A 15578-nucleotide genomic window follows, 5' to 3' on the forward strand; every position below is an offset into this window, starting at 1 on the left:
GCTCTTCGGCGGCAGCTCAACCACACTGCTGCTTCTGCAGCAGTTCGGGGGCGAGTCCTCCCCCCTTTCCTCTTTGGCAGCAATTCGGCGGCAGCTCAAAGACTAAGACAGGGAATGAGGGACCCGCCGCCGAATTTCCGCCAAAGACCCAGCCGTGCTGCCCCGATACCGGACGGGCCGCCCCTTTGAATTGGCCGCTCCAAGCGCCTGCTTGCTACACTGGTGCCTGGAGCCAGCCCTGCTCCCGTGACAAGCAGGGGCTGGTGCAGAGCGTGGCAGGGCAGGGAGATGACATCTCCCCTAAGGGCGGGGCCTTTTCACAGCAAGGGCAGCACCTCCCCGCAGGAGCACAGACCCCACCTGCTCCTCCGGCTTTTTCCTGACACCAGCACCACCCTTCCCAGCACCGCCTCATGGCAGCATCTGCTGCCGGACTCGCACCAGAAATGGGAAGTCTGGGCCGGGCCTGGCAGCGGCTGTCAGGAAATGGAAGCAGGAGACACGACCACTCCCATGGTGCTGTGGGGCCCGTCCTGGCTGGGGGGAGATGGAGGCAGTGGACACTACCACTCCCATCGTGCCGTAGGGTTTTCAGGTGGGGTGCCCCCCCCCCCCCCAGGGATGGGCTCCAGGGGAGGTTTGGCATCTTAAGGGACTGGGGGGGGGGTTGCTTGGAGGAGGTTTGAGGACCAACAGTGAAGGGGAAGTTGGACACTGGCCAGAATACCAGGGAGACAAGGCAGGTGAGGTGATACCTGTTACTGGACCAGCTTTGGAGTCACACAGGGTCTTCTTCCGGCAGGGGAAAGGTGCTCAGAGCATCACAGTTCAATAGGAGGAATGCTCTGCCCCGAACACCAGACATTCCCCTACTTCCTGGAACGGGGGGGCCTGTCCCCATTGTCCTGTAAACAGCCCCACCATGTACCCCAGAGGTGGCTGCATCTTAGCACCAAGACACCAGTGGTCACTGCTCCAGAGGAGATGGTACATACAGGCCACTGCCCTACGTGGCCACCAGATGTCACAGACTGTGCACTGTCTTAGCTGGCCCCACACGTTACTGCCCCCAGAGGTGAGGTACACACAGGCTACTACTCAAACTGGGCACCTGGGGTCACTGCAGCAATGGTTGGGGGGGATACATGCAGGGCACTGCTGCACATGGCCACCAGGGGGCACTGCTGCAATGGTGGTGGTGGTGGTGGTGTGGGGGGATGATAAACTGGCCACTACCACAATGGTGTGGGGAGAGGGGGAGGGAGATACCAATAGGGCACTGCCACACCAGGGTACCCCGGGGAGGTCACTGCTCCAATTAGTAGAGATACACATCGGGTAGTGCCCCAACTGGGGGCCCTACCCCAGAGAGAGTGGGGGCTGGGGAGAGAAGAGGAAATCAAAGGCCACTGCATCACTTAGCCACCAGGGGTCACTACCTAAATAGGGGGACACACACACAGGGCACTGCCCCACCTGACCAGCAGGGGTCACTGCCCCAATAGGGGGATATACAGAGCGTATTGCCCCACGGGGATGCCAGGGATCAGTGCCTGCCATACCTGGCACAGGGGTAGAGGGGATAGGGTGACCAGATGTCCCAATTTAATAGGGACAGTCCCAATATTCGGGGCTTTTTCTTATGTAGGTGCCTATTACCCTCCACCCCGTCCCGATTCTTCACACTTTCTATCTGGTCACCCTGGGGGGAGGAGGGGGCTACACACAGGGCACTGCCATACTTGGCCGCCAGTGCACATCCCTAGTGGGGGAGTGACGCACACCAGGAGCAGGGATCACTGCCACAAAGGGGTTGGAAGATACCCAGGGCACTGCCTGACACGGCCACCCAGGCACCCTGACACCTTGGGGGAGGTGAAGAACACACCTCAGGCACTGACTCCTCTGGCTACCAGTGCTCACTGGCCCAATGCAGGGGTTGGGGGAAGTAAATACACACAGGGGACTGCCCCACCTGGGCAACACGAGTCACCAAGATGAGAGTGGGATACGCAGAGGGCACTGCCCCAATGGCTGATATACATACAGGGCCCTGCCTCACCTACCCACCAGCGCTCACAGGCGCAATGGCAGTGGTGGGTCACATAGGCAACTGCCCTCAGTGGCCACCAGGGGTCGCTGCAGCAATGCTGGGGGGGGGGGGGGGAAACAAGCCAGGCATTGCTGCCCCTCGCCACCAGGAGTCACTGCTCCTACGAGAAGGCACCTACAGGACAGTCCCGTGCCTGGCCAGCAGGGGTCACTATCACTGGGGAGGGGCTATGGGGAAGCAGAGAAAGAGCAACTAACTGCAGTGGGGAAAATCGTCATCTACCGGGGAGAAAGAACGGACTCCGCTAGGACATCGCACCAACTCCGGCCAGGCTGGATACCAGCAATTCGGGGCTGGAGAAGCTCCAGCTAGAGGCTGGGCAAAGCCAGGTGACCTTGGTCTCTGTGCTGAGCAGGCAGCGAGGAGGGACAGGGAACCCCCCGGCCAGGGCCGCCCAGAGGATTCCGGGGGCCTGGGGTCTTCGGCGGCGGGGGGCCCTTCCGTTCCGGGACCCGCCACCGAAGGGCCCCGACGACCCGCGGCGGACCCCCGCCACGAATTACGCGGCCGGACCCGCCGCCGAAGTGCAGCCCAGTCTTCGGCGGTAATTCGGCGGAGGGGGGCCCCCGCCCCGGGTCTTCAGGGCACTTCGGCGGTGGGTCCTGGAAGGGAAGGGCTCCCCGCCGCCGAATTACTGCCGAAGACCGAGCTGAACTTCGGCGGCGGGTCCCACTCCGTCTTCGGCGGTAATTCGGTGGCGGGGGGTCCTTCCGCCCCGGAGCGGAAGGACCCCCCGCCGGCGAAGACCGGGAGCAGAGAAGCTCCCGCGCCCGGCCCCGCAAGAGTTTTCCGGGCCCCCCGGAGGGAGTGAAGGATCCCGCTCCAGGGGCCCTGAAAAACTCTGGTGGGGGCCCCTGTGGGGCTCGGGGCCTGGGGCAAATTGCCCCTCTTGCCCCCCCCTCTGGGCGGCCCTGCCCCCCGGCCAGGGTCTTGCTGCCCAAGGAGGGGGAGATCTGTGGCAGTTTTGGAGTAGCTGGTTCAGCAGCCGTGAGCCGCACGCTTGTCCCCGCCTGAGCTCTCCAGGAGCACATAACACACAGGTGTGCGCTGGATGTAGGCACCAGTGTAACGACAGGGCCAGACTCTGCTGAGTGCTGCCTGCGAGAGACAGGGGCAGAGTCAGACGGGCAGATGGGGGCAGGAGATGACAGGGCCAGCGGCCATGAGCTGAACCCATCACAAGTCCAGCCTGTGACGTCACCATCCGTCCCTGCAGCTCTCCATCTGTCCCGCTGTCCGTCAAACTCTCAACCTCCCATCCATCCCCAATGTATGCCAACCCCCCACCACCCATCTGCCTCACACACTCATCTATTTCCTCATGCATCCTGCTGTCCCTCTGATTGTCCCTGCAGTGCCCAGCACAAGGAGGCATAGTGGACCCTGAGCGAGGCTTTTGGGTGATGCAGTAATGGAGCTAGCAGGTGATAAGGGGGGTTCTGGGCATCTCTAATCGCAGCCCCACTTCTCCTGTGCCCAAAGCCATGACCGCGAGCCCACCCCTCTCAGTCTCAGACCCCACAGCCCCAAAGACATGACTGGCCAGTCACGCTGTGACCCAGTTACAGCAATGAGGCCTCCCCGAAGATAAGGGGTGGGAGGAGCAGCCCCCTTATCCTGGCAGGCAGGACACATCCTTCCCAGTATGGCAGAGACCCTGCCCGTGGGCAGATAGACCCAGCTGAGCCCATAGGAGACTGGGGGAGGGGGAGGGGGGGGAAGAGGATGCAGGCAACTGAACATGACAGGTGTCCATGAAAGGAGAGAGAGAGAGTTTGAGTGTAAGTTGTCCAACATAGAGAGAGAAACCTCGGAGGAAGAAAGAAACTCAGAACAGGGAGTCACCCTCATGGATCCAACTTTCTGCTAGGGGGCACACACCACTCCTGGCCAGAGAGATGATCAGCCCTCGCAAATGGCAACATCATCTCCCTTGAAGCCACAGCTAGTCCGGAAACCCACACCCAGGTAACGGGACGTCCCTGCCTGGAGCCAGGGGGGCTGTGACCAGAGCCCTTCCCAAACCAGATACTTCTCTCAGCGATAGAGACAGCTACTCTCATCCCAGCTGGGCAGGTCTTGCCTGGCATCAACAGGATTCACCCTGTCACTGCTCTCGCTCACTTGCCATCTCACCTCGGGGCTGGACTCCGTCCCTGCGACTTCTTTTCCCTTGGTATGAAACACAACACAAGAGGAAAAGAAAAAGCAATGGTGGTGAGGCTCCTCTTCTCGCTACTCCCGCACCCCAGGGCTCCGGCTTCAGCCCTCCTCCCATTCTGCCATCACAGCTACAATTAGAAATCTGAGCCCTGGGCTCACACCTGGTTGTCTCCCCAATCCTTGGCGCTGTCCAGCATGTCTCCCTCCACAGAAGTCACCTGGCCTCGTCTTAGACTCCATCTTCGTATTGCTCTTCTCCTTCCCAGAGCTCCTGCTCTGCTCCTCAGACCTGTCTGTGCTCAGCTCTGCAGGCAGAGGGGAAGGGGCATGATGGGAACACACGCCCCATTCCAGACACCACGCAGCATCCACAGGGCTACCAAACCACGTCACCTTCAGCCAAAACCACCCCCCACCCTGAGGGAGCAAAAAGCCTTTGTGAGCTCAGCACACCCAAGCCAGGAAAAGATTAACACCCACCCCCAGCCCAGCCAAAGTGGGAGCTTCCCCCACTTCCCGGCCACAGGCCCACGGGGCTCATGGATGGAGGAGTTTGGGGGGCTGTGGGGGCCCCTGAAGGACTAGCTCAGCGTGTGATGAGTGACTGGGGTGTATGTGGGGGCCGGACTGGGGGTTGGGGTGTCCAGGGGGACCCAAGGGAAGGGACTAGGGGGATTAGGGATAGAGGAGGGTGGGGATACCAAGGTGCACTGTGGGAATGTGGGATTTAGAGAGCCCAGAGTGGATGGGTGGGGGTGGGTTGGATGGGCCCACTGTGGCTGAAAAGGGGAACCCGGCAGGTTTGGGGGTAGCAGAGATTGGAGATGAGGAACCTCACACCCTGGGGATGGACTGGGGCAGTGGGGGGATGGGAAAGTGGGGCCCAGCAATGGAGAAAGGGGCTGGAATCAATTAGGCAGGGCGCTGAGGACGGGAGGGGCAGGAGGAAGGGGGATGGGGTGCTGAGGACAGGGGAGGAGGAGGAGAAGGTCATCGGGGTGGGGTGAGAGGAGGAGGTCGGCGTCGGGCGCTGAGGACGGGAGGGAGGAGGTCAGGGGCAAAGGGAAAGGCCAGGCAGAGTGTACAGGATGGGGAGGGGACACTGGGGCTGAGGATCCCCACAGATGGGGTGGGGCAAGCGAGAGGATCACAACAGAAGGGGAGACACGGGGGCAGATTGCGGGGGCTTGAAGGGGCTGTCGGGGCCCTACAGAGGGGAGGAGGGGAGGAGTGCTGAGGATGGGGATGTGGGGAGGAGGAGGAAGGGGGCAGGGTGCTGAGGATGGGGGAGGAGAAGGAGGGTGGGGTGCTGGGAGGAGGGGAGGGGAGGGGGATGCTGAGGACAGGGATGGGGAGGAGGTGGGGCGGGGTGCTGAGGATGGGGAGGGGGAGGAGGATGTCAGGGGTGGGGCAGGAGGAGGGGGTCGGGCCGCGGGGGAGGAGGCGGGGGCAGGGTGCTGAGGGCAGGGATGGGGAGGAGGCGGGGGAGGGGGCTGAGGACGGGGAGGGGAGGAGGATGTCAGGGGTGGGGCAGGAGGAGGAGGTCGGGGCGCTGGGGGAGGAGACAGGGGGCAGGGTGCTGAGGACAGGGATGGGGAGGAGGCAGGGGTGGGGTGCTGAGGACAGGGATGGGGAGGAGGCGGGGTGGGGTACTGAAGACGGGGAGGGAGGAGGATGTTGGGGTGGGGCGGGAGGAGGAGGTCGGGGCACTGGGGGTGGAGGCGGGGGCAGGGTGCTGAGGACAGGGATGGGGAGGAGAAGGAGGGCAGGGGTGCTGGGGGAGGGGAGGAGGATGTCGGGGTGGGGCAGGAGGAGGGTGGGGTGCTGGGGGAGGGGAAGGGAGGGTGCTGAGGACAGGGATGGGGAGGAGGAGGAAGGGGGTGAGGTGCTGAGGACGGGAGGGGGACGAGCAGGGCGGGGGGGCTGACGGGACAGGCCGGACAGAGTGGACCGGGTGGGGGAGGGGACGCCGGGGGCGGGGCTGGCGGGAGGGTCACAGCGGGGGGGGACACTGTTGGGGCAGGTTGGGGGGGGGGCGGAGGGGCCCCGCGGCCCCAGGCTGCCGCTTGTGGGGCTGCTCCCCGGCAGCTCAGCCCCCCCCCCCCGCTGCTGCCCCCCAAGCCCAGCTGGGGGGGTGAAGCCCTTTCACTCCGCGCTGCCTCTGCCCTGCGCCCCCCCAACGGCCGCAGCGCGCGACCCGGGGGGCGGGGGGCAGCGAAGCCTCGGGGCGAGGGAACCGGAGCCTCCCACCACGCGTGTGTGAGAGAGAGAACTACGCTTCCCAGTGTGCACCGGGAAAGGGGGCGTTGCCTGAGCAACCGCCCGTCACTTCCGCTCTGAGACGAGCCAGGAACTACAACTCCCAGCCTGCCCCGGGGCGCCTCCGTCCTCTCCAGCCCAGGTGAGGGCGCGTCCCTGGGTCAACCTGACACCTCCCCCACCCAGCGCAACTCCTCATCCCCGCGCAGGAACGTGCTGCCCCCCTCATTCCCCCAAAGCCATGCCCCTGCCCCCCGCTGTGCCCCTCTCCAAAGCCCTGTCCCCTGCCCCCGAGGTCCTGCCCTCACTCTGCCCCTAACCCCGAGGTCCCCCCTCACATCGCCTGATCCCCCTAATCCCTGCCCCTTTCCCTGAAGTCCTGCCCTGCCCCTTCCTGCAAGGCACCACCCTCCCATTGCCCCTTTTCCCCAGCACCCCACCCTCACTCTGCCCCTTCCCCGGGTCCCCACTCCCACATTGCCCCCCAATACACCCTTCCCCTGCACCCTTTCCCCAAGGACCCACCCCCACATGGCTCCTTCCCCCGAGTTCCTGCACTTGAACTTCGCTTTCTCCCTCAGACCCTGCCCCTGCCCCCCCCCATCCCCCCCAGACCCCACCCAATGGACACAGGGGAACAGGTGAAAAGACAAAAGAAGCAAGAGATGAAGAGAAAGGAGGGAGGGGTGGAGGAAAAGGTGAAACAAAAAGGACAAACCCTAATGTCCCCAGTGATTCTATGGGATAAAATCCTAAGTGTGGAATAAAATTCTGCCTCCTTAAACTCGTGTTTTTCATGCCTAGAATTCAACTGTCACCAGATGGATCAGACTGAACAGGTTTCAAACCTCGAGGAGGCTCTTACCTTCTAAACAGGGACGGCTGTTTTCTAGTAAAATCAGTAAAAGGGAGGGAGAAAACTCGAAAGAGGTTCCTCCTGGTGCTCACGTCCGTGAACCCGAATACTCTCTCAGTCCTCAAAGAGAGACCTGGAGAAGGAGACTTGCTGAAGCAAAGCCACAGGGGTCTCTGAGGTTTCCCTGGCCCCTCACCCCTGTCCTGCCTGGCTGATGTCAGCATCTCTCTGTGAGGTCACCACCTCCCCACCACCTCTGACCAATAGTCTGAGGTCCTGCAAAAGGCCTTTGTGATGTCACTGCCACACCCCTCCCTTGCTGGGCTAATGTCCTGCCCCTGGCCAGGCACTTTGGAGGTTTGAACTACTCCCTGTGGATCACCCCACTCAAGGAGCGTTCGTTCTAGGCAGCAAGCCGGCTAGACAGGAAAACATCAGACGCTGCTCCCAATGCTACACTCAGTTTTTCAGAAATTAGTCAACTTTATGGCCAGAAGAGACCATTAGAGCATCTAATCTGACCCCCTGCATATCACAGGCCTCCTGTATGACACAATAGCTACTTTTGGGGCAAACACATTCCAGAAAGGCATCTAGTCTTCATGAAATGACATCAGGAGGTGGAGAATCCACCACTTTCCTTGGTAGATTGTTCCTGCGGTGAATCATCCTTGCTGTTGAATATTTGTGTCTTATTTGTAATATGAATTTGTCTCTTTTCACCTTCCAGCCACTGGGTCTTGTTATTCCTTTCTCTGCTAGATTAAAGAGTCCTTTAATACACAACCTTTTCTCTCCTTTAAGGCCCTTCAACCCTTCAATGAAGTCACCTTTCAATCTTCTTTTGAAGTGGTGGCTAAACGGGTTGAGCTTGTTCAATAGCTCACTAGAAGGCATTTTTTCCAGCCCTCAGAACATTTGTCATCAGACTCCTGAACTACAGCTGGATGTGGTTCTTGTTCTTCTGCACAACACAGCTCCTGGAGAAGAGGGTTCTGCAAATGTACATTCGTATGATACGTTTGTTTAATTGATGAAAACATAAACTTGACACTTAGAGGACTGGAACTGATTTCAGCTGATGGACAGCTTTGCTAGGTTTTTATGCATTTGGACAGCGAAATGTTGAGTGTTTGCATTCATATCAAGCACCCCCGTATAGTGGAGCTCCTGAACAGAATGGAGAATGGAAATGAAAATGTTTTCCTTTTTTAAAAAAAAAAGAAAGAAGGTTATAAGAGAACACGGGGGCTTGAACTGAGGACTACTTGAGATGCAGTCAAGCACTCTACCACTGAGTTATACCCCCATGACAACAGGAGTATGGAACTGTCATTTCCAGGACTTTGAAGGAGAAACCCTGATTCATCGAGCTCCTTTGCCATTCCCAGACCACAGGTGGTTTTAAAAATGAGGTTTGATTAAACTTCTTAAATGTGGCAAACACCACAGCTTGCACACCCACCGATATAGCTTCTCCCACTGACATAGCTGCCACCTCTTGGGAAGTGGATTAACTACACCCACAGGAAACTCTCTCCCCTCAGCATCGAGCAGTGGTTCTCAAACTGAGTCAGGTCCCCAAAGTGGGTCATAACCCTGTTTTAATGGGGTCGCCAGGGCTGGCATTAGACTTGTTGGTGCCTGGGGCTGAAACCAAAAGTCTGAGCCCCACCACCCAGGGCTGAATCCCTCAAGCTCTGGTTTTGCCCTCCCCTAACTGGGGCAGGGCTCAGGCTTTGTCTCCTCTGCCTGTGCTCAGTGTAGAGGGGCTTGGTGCGTCTTTCTAGGGTCATGTAGTAAGGTTTTTTTATTTTTTTTTTGCAAAAAGGGGTTGTAGTGAAAGGAAGTTTGAAAAACCCTGGCATAGAGCCTCTGAATATGTCTAGACTCGGCTCCCTGTGGCAGATCAGACACTGAAAGTACAGCCATGGAGACACCACACACCAGCCTTGCCTAGCAGGCAAGAATCAAACCTCCACAGAAAGACACCCATTGTTTTTTAACCCATCTCCCTAAGCCCTCAACCACAGCCACTTAACAAAGGGGCTTTTCTACACTATGGTTCTGGTCTCACTGAAGGGTCATTTCCAATTGTTTGCTCAGACCAGCATTAGGGAAAATGGTGCCCTGGGCAAAGCTTGTACTTTGGCACTTCCCCATTGCCCCTGGACGATCCCCCCTCCCCCTTTACCGCTAGCTCCTGCACTCCCAGCCCTTGCACCTCCTTCACCCCTACTCCTGCCCCCTCCTGTGCCTCCTTTGCCCTTAACTCCCTGGGCCACCAGCCATTGCCCCTCTCCTGCAGCCCCTTCACATGGCTCCAGTGCTGGGGGCCCCGCACTTGTTCTCCCTTTCCCTGGGCTTTGGCATCACTAGCCCCTGCTTAGCGAGTAGGGTTCAGTGGTCCCCAAAAAGTGGGGCATGACTCTTAGGGGGACACAGAGGAACATTCATGGAGTCAATGAAATCAATTGAGCTTCTTCAGTCTCTCGCTGGAGACATTTCCCTTGTTTTTAAAGGCAAAAATCCTGATCTTTCCAACGGGAGCTGCTGCTTCAATGTTCAGTTTGGGGAGGGATTTGGCTGCACTCAGAGATCAGCCCGCGGGTTACAATCTGCGATCCGAAGGGCCGAACGCAAACAGCGTTTAGATGGGACCGTTAGTGCCGCCCCCGTGTGGCCAAAGATCAGAACTGACGAGCAGAGTTTACAGCTGGAGCCTGGGACACTCCTGAACAAACTCGGCACAAAGCCTCTCGCGTGGGATCCTCACTGTGCAGCAGGAGGAGGAGGGAAGCTGATTGTCAGGGCTCAGGGCTGCACCCTGCCAGGCTGAGCCGGTTTCTGCGCTAAGCTCGGCATCAATCAGGTGATTCTGGGAAGTTCGGGGTCCCCGGGTTCCCAAAGGAGGGTGAAGCAGGTCACCCCTGGAGCAGGTTGAATTTGCAGGGTGACAGTGGGGTTGCTGCCCCTGTGAACAGCTGCTGTAGCACCACCTGGGCAGGACAGGGAGAGCCAGTTATACCCCCCCAGCCTGTATTGGGGGCTGGGAGCACTCACACCATGGGGACCCACCCACCAGAGATCTGCTGGGGGGAGAGTGGCACCCACACACCCAGGATCTTGTAGGGGGGGACAAGGGCATCCACACTCCGGGATCCTCTGCAGAGGGACGGACACCCACACACCCAGGATTCTGTATGGGGGGCAGAGGTACCCGGACACCTGGGTGGGGGAAGGGGGCACCGAAACATCGGGGATCTTACCTGGGAGGACAGCGGCGCCTGCAGCTCGACATGAGACGAGGACTGGGGAAGAAGGAGCATTTCCCAGTTCCAGGCTGTCCCCGTCTGGTCAAGGCACAGAGCTCACAAGCAGAGTTTAAAGCTCCAGCTGCCAGGCTGCAAAACAAGCCGGGCTCTGTGGCTGGTGCCTGTGATCCCAGCTCCTGGGGAGGCTGAGGCTGGTGGATCGCTTGAGCTCAGGAGTTCTAGGCTGCAGGGGGCTGTGCCGATCAGGTGTCCACACTAGGTTCAGCATCAATATGGTGATCCCGGGGAAGCTTGGGGTCCCCAGGTTGTCTAAGGAGGGGTGAACCGGCCCAGGTCAGAAATGGAGCAGGTCAAAATTCCCATGCTGATCAGTAGTGGGATCACACCTGTGAATAGCCCCTGCAGTGTAGCCTGGGCAAGACAGTGAGACACAGTCTCTTTTTATACAGACAGCCCCCGCAGAGCCTGGAGGGGGGAATGGGAGCACCCACATGCTGCGGATTCTGACGTGGGGGGAGGGATGCCCCCTGCCACACGGATCTTGAAAAGAGGAACAGCAACACCCACACACCACAGAGCCTGGATGGGGGCAGGGTAACCACACACGGCAGCTAGTTCATGGGGTGGGGACACACCCATATGCTCCGTTGCACCATTCTTAATGAGAACAACGGGGGCATCCGCACAACATGGATCCTTAACGGGCAGGGGGACACCCACACACTCCACTATTAACCCGGAGGGACAGGGGCACCAGACACCCCCAGTAGCATGGAGAACACCCACATCCACCGGATCCCTCATGGGGGGTAAGACAGAGGGGATTGTAATGGGGCCCAGCGCACCCACACACCAGGGATTGTTAAGGGTTGAAGGGACAGGGACACCCACACACACTGAGATCACGTCCTTGGAGGAACGCAAACCCTCCACAGAAGGACCTGGTCTGTTCCATGATGGCAGCCCAGCCTGGGTGAGTCACAGTCTCTTTTTATACAGGCACGCCCCAGTGATCCTGACTAGGGGGAGAGAGACACCCACCCCCCAGAGATCCTTCATGGTCTAGGGTGCACCCACACACCAGGGATTCTTATGGGTGGGAGGAATGGAGACAGCCAGACACACTGAGATCACTTCCTCCCAGGAGCCTGGGCCAGACAGGGAGACACAGTCCCCCTTTACAGATCTGCCAGACAACCTTCCTCCCACTCCCTCCACACAATGTTCTTATCTGGAGGTGAAGCCAGGGAAATCCCATGGAGGATTCTTATCTGGGGAACTGGGGGGACCCACTTACCACCAGAGATTCTTAAGGGCAGGAGGAACAGGGACTCCCACCTCTGCAGCATGGGGGTGGGTCGCCTGCTGGGATCATCTGGGCATATTTCACCTCGTCAGCTCCCTGCCATTGCCTTGGGGGCCCCTTGCTCGCTGCCTCTGGTACCCAGTTTAGCCTCCGTCCTGAGGGCTGAAACGCTTTGATCTGTCTAAGGTCTGTGGGATCAGTGTGTGTCATGGTGTAATTCTGTGTTATTCGGGGGTCAGACTAGCTGAGCTAATGGCCCCTTCTGCCCTTAAACGCCATGAAAACATTTCCCTGGTTTCTCCTTGCGCCTGACAGACACCACGGTGAGGGGCCCGATAGAAGATCCTGGACACAGCGCTCTGGCTCTTACTTTACTTGGTGACGTCAGCGCTTTCCTAGCAAAGCTGCTGCTAAAGCGCTGGATTTGGGGAACGGTTCGGCTCCGGTTCAGAGATCTGCCTGCGGGGTGTGAACCTGCCATGAGGAGCGGGAAATGCAACCAGCAACGGGAGGCGTTGGCTGAGCTCCAGGCTGCCCCCGTGTGGCCAAAGCTTAGAACTGAGCAGCGGAGTTTAAAGCTGGCGCTGGGAGGGACCTGAACACACGGGGCATGAAGGCTCCTGCGTGTGACGCTTGTTGGGTGGGCAGCTGAGCGTAGCTGATTGCCGGAGTTCAGGGCTGCACCCCGGGGTGCTGAGCAGGTGTCTAGGCTCAGGTTGGCCTCGCTATGATGGTTTCTGGGAAGTTTGGGGCCGCCAGTCTCCCTAAAGGGAGGGGAGCCAGGCCAGGAAAGGAGGCCGGCAAAACTCTGGTACGAATTGCCAGTGGGACTGACCCTGTGAAGAGCCGCTGCTGCCCCGCCAGGAGAGCCGGTCTCTCTTGTGCAGCCCTCCATTCCTCAGGACAAGGGTTGTGCTCAAAGATCTGTGTCCCGTGTTTTCACCTCCATGTGAAGTGCACAGTGCAAATAACCTCAGCGCATCAGCTCAGGTCCAGGCTCCACTTCCACCCGCTCAGGCAAGATGGTGCAGAGGAGCCCCTGGGTGGCTGTGGGCCTGGGGAGGATGGCTTTGATTTTCGGCCTGACCGCCACGGGCAGCCAGGCCAAAGTCAGATGGCCGGCTCTCCCGTCCACCACGCTCATCAGGAGCCCTTAGTCGACAGGCTTGGAGAATGCGGGCATCGCCCCACTACCTCTCGCATGCAAAGCGAGCGCACTGCCGCTGAGCTAATTCCCCACAGCTGGCCTGACTCTCAGGCACCGGGCAAAAAGGCAAGGGCTCTGTGGCCTTAAGCAGAACACAGCCTGAAATGGGGGATGGGGCGAGGCGCTACCCAGAGCTGGGAAGGGGTCCGAGTCCCAGCCACGCTCCTCGGCACAAACACCAACGCTCCATCCCTGGACTGTGTCTGGGCTGAGAGTTAGCCCCAGAAACAAGCACCAAACTTCAGAAGACAACGCAGGGATAGATCACTTGACGATTGCCTGCTCTGGCCATTGCCTCTGAAGCGCCTGGCATCGGTTACTGTCAGAAGACGGGATAGTGGCCTAGATGGACCATCGGTCTCACCCAGGAGGGCCGTTCTTATCTTCACCACTTTCCTCTAACCCAAGCAAAGCCAGAAGCAGGCCCAGCTCAGCAACTCTAGCAGACTCCCTGGCCCCCGGCCCAGCATACAGCAAAACGACCCTGCCTCCGCCAGGATAGACAGCCACCGACTCCCTCTTCCAGACCAACGCAGCCCTTCCCCGCTTTGGCTGTCTCCAAGCTGTCTGCGTGCTCTGCTCTGCTCCACGGCTGCCATGCTGCCTGAGATCAGGAGGCTGCGAGGTCTCACGGTCTCAGCTGAGCTGGTATCGCGTGCCACCCCGCCCATCTCCTCATTCTCTTCATGGACCCCTGGGATGTGAGTAATTCTGTATTTGAGTGGCTCTCCCTCCCGGCCAATGAGCTTGGCGTAGACTAGCAGGGAGGGAGGAGGAAAGGGATTGTGCTCCAGTGAGAGCTCAGAAAGAAAGTTGCAGGTCCCCCACTAGAGCCCAGCACAGCAGAGCCCAGCAGGCTGGAGAATGTGTGTATGGGTCTGACTACTTCTCCCCTGCTCTTCCATTTGAGCTAACTTCCCCCAGCTGTCTCCAGCCTCCCAGTCAGCGCAAGGGGGAGAAGGGCCGGGGAGGAAGAGCTTTGTGCTCCGCAAGGGCTGGCCTTTTGGGAGGCCAAGCGGGGAGAGGGATGGAGGCCACTGGAGGAGCTGAGCCGGCTGACCGTGCATGGCTTCTAAAAGAAGGGCAAGAGAAGATCCTGCGGCTACCTTGCCGCTGGAGAATGCAGGCATTGATCCCGCTGCCTCTCGCATGCGAAGCAAGCGCTCTACCACTTGAGCTAATTCCCCTACCTTGGCAAATGGGGTCTTGATCCATCCATTCAATAACGGAGGCCACATCGTTCCCCGCGCCAGCCGGTGACTCCTTCCAAAAGGGTCAGGCAAAACCAGGCACCCCGTTGGCCGGCTAGCTCAGCTGGTTAGAGCGTGGTGCTAATAACGCCAAGGTCATGGGTTCAAGCCCCATGCTGGCCCCTTGGGGTGCAGGAGGGAGAGGGTGGCTTCTGGTCTTTTGGCTTCCTGCTAGGGGTGGCAGAGGCCAAAACCAGGTGGGCCGGGAGCGGGCAAGAGCCCTGCTGGGCGCGGGCGCAGGCGCCGGGCAGGAGGAGGCCCGGACACCTCCTTGGGCTCTCCTCCTGGGCCTCGCCCACCTGCTGCCTGAAAGGAACTTGGGCCCGGGAGGAGACGGTGAGCCCGGCCAGCTGCCTTCCAGGCTCATAGGAGGCCAGGCTTGAGCTGCCCGCCCGCGAAGCCAAAATCGCAGGCCTGCCGGCTCACCCCCATTTCCACAGAGGGTTGACCTGATGGCCCGAATTGTTGCCGGCCGCCAGCTCCACCCAAATGGACCCGACGCCGGATCATGCTCCCCAGCCCAAGCCACAGAGGAAGGCTTAATACTCGGCACCCCAACCTAGGGGAGAGGCTTCACACTCCGCCGGCGCAGGGTGACCTTTGGGACTTCCCTGGACACCATCCTCCCACCGCCCACAGCCAGACCCCCCAAGCCCACACTCGAGCCCACCCCTCCGACAGGAAGGAGCAGGAGGATCACTCCGCCCAGGGGCACCACCACTCAAAGTCAGCTTCACTTGCTTCCTCTTCTACCCCTTTCCTCCCAAGTTATGCGTGCCTCACGGGAGCCGGCCCTGGGAAGACGCAGGCACGGCACTCTGACTGACGCAAGCCAAACGCCCACACCGAGAGTTTAGCACGGGCTCTTGAGGCACTGGAGGAACCCCATGCAGACGCACTGACGGAGCTAAGCTTTACGGCCAAGGGCCCTACCTGTGCAGAAAGCCAACTTGCTTGTGAAAAATACTCCTCTTTCGGCTCCCCTTCCAAACTTCCAAATGCCTCCAAATGGGAAAACACACACACTGAAACACCCAAACGGTCCTAACGCTGGGGCCAGGCGAAAAAGAAAAGCAAGGAAAAGATTTCTAAATGGCCACCCTGCCAGAGTCGTACAGCTCCGAAAGTGAAACCCGTGGGAGGGACATT

At 59.5% G+C, this 15578-nt stretch overlaps 1 non-coding gene across 1 annotated transcript; it reads left to right on the forward strand.

The window, feature by feature from the left end:
* The first annotated feature begins 14478 nt into the window (after positions 1–14478).
* On the forward strand, positions 14479–14552 carry TRNAI-AAU. Its single transcript has one exon. It is a non-coding gene; the product is annotated as a tRNA-Ile (tRNA).
* The last annotated feature ends 1026 nt before the right edge of the window (positions 14553–15578 follow it).

This window comes from Mauremys reevesii, linkage group 12 (assembly GCF_016161935.1).
Source record: "Mauremys reevesii isolate NIE-2019 linkage group 12, ASM1616193v1, whole genome shotgun sequence".
Classification (NCBI taxonomy): Eukaryota; Metazoa; Chordata; order Testudines; family Geoemydidae; genus Mauremys; species Mauremys reevesii.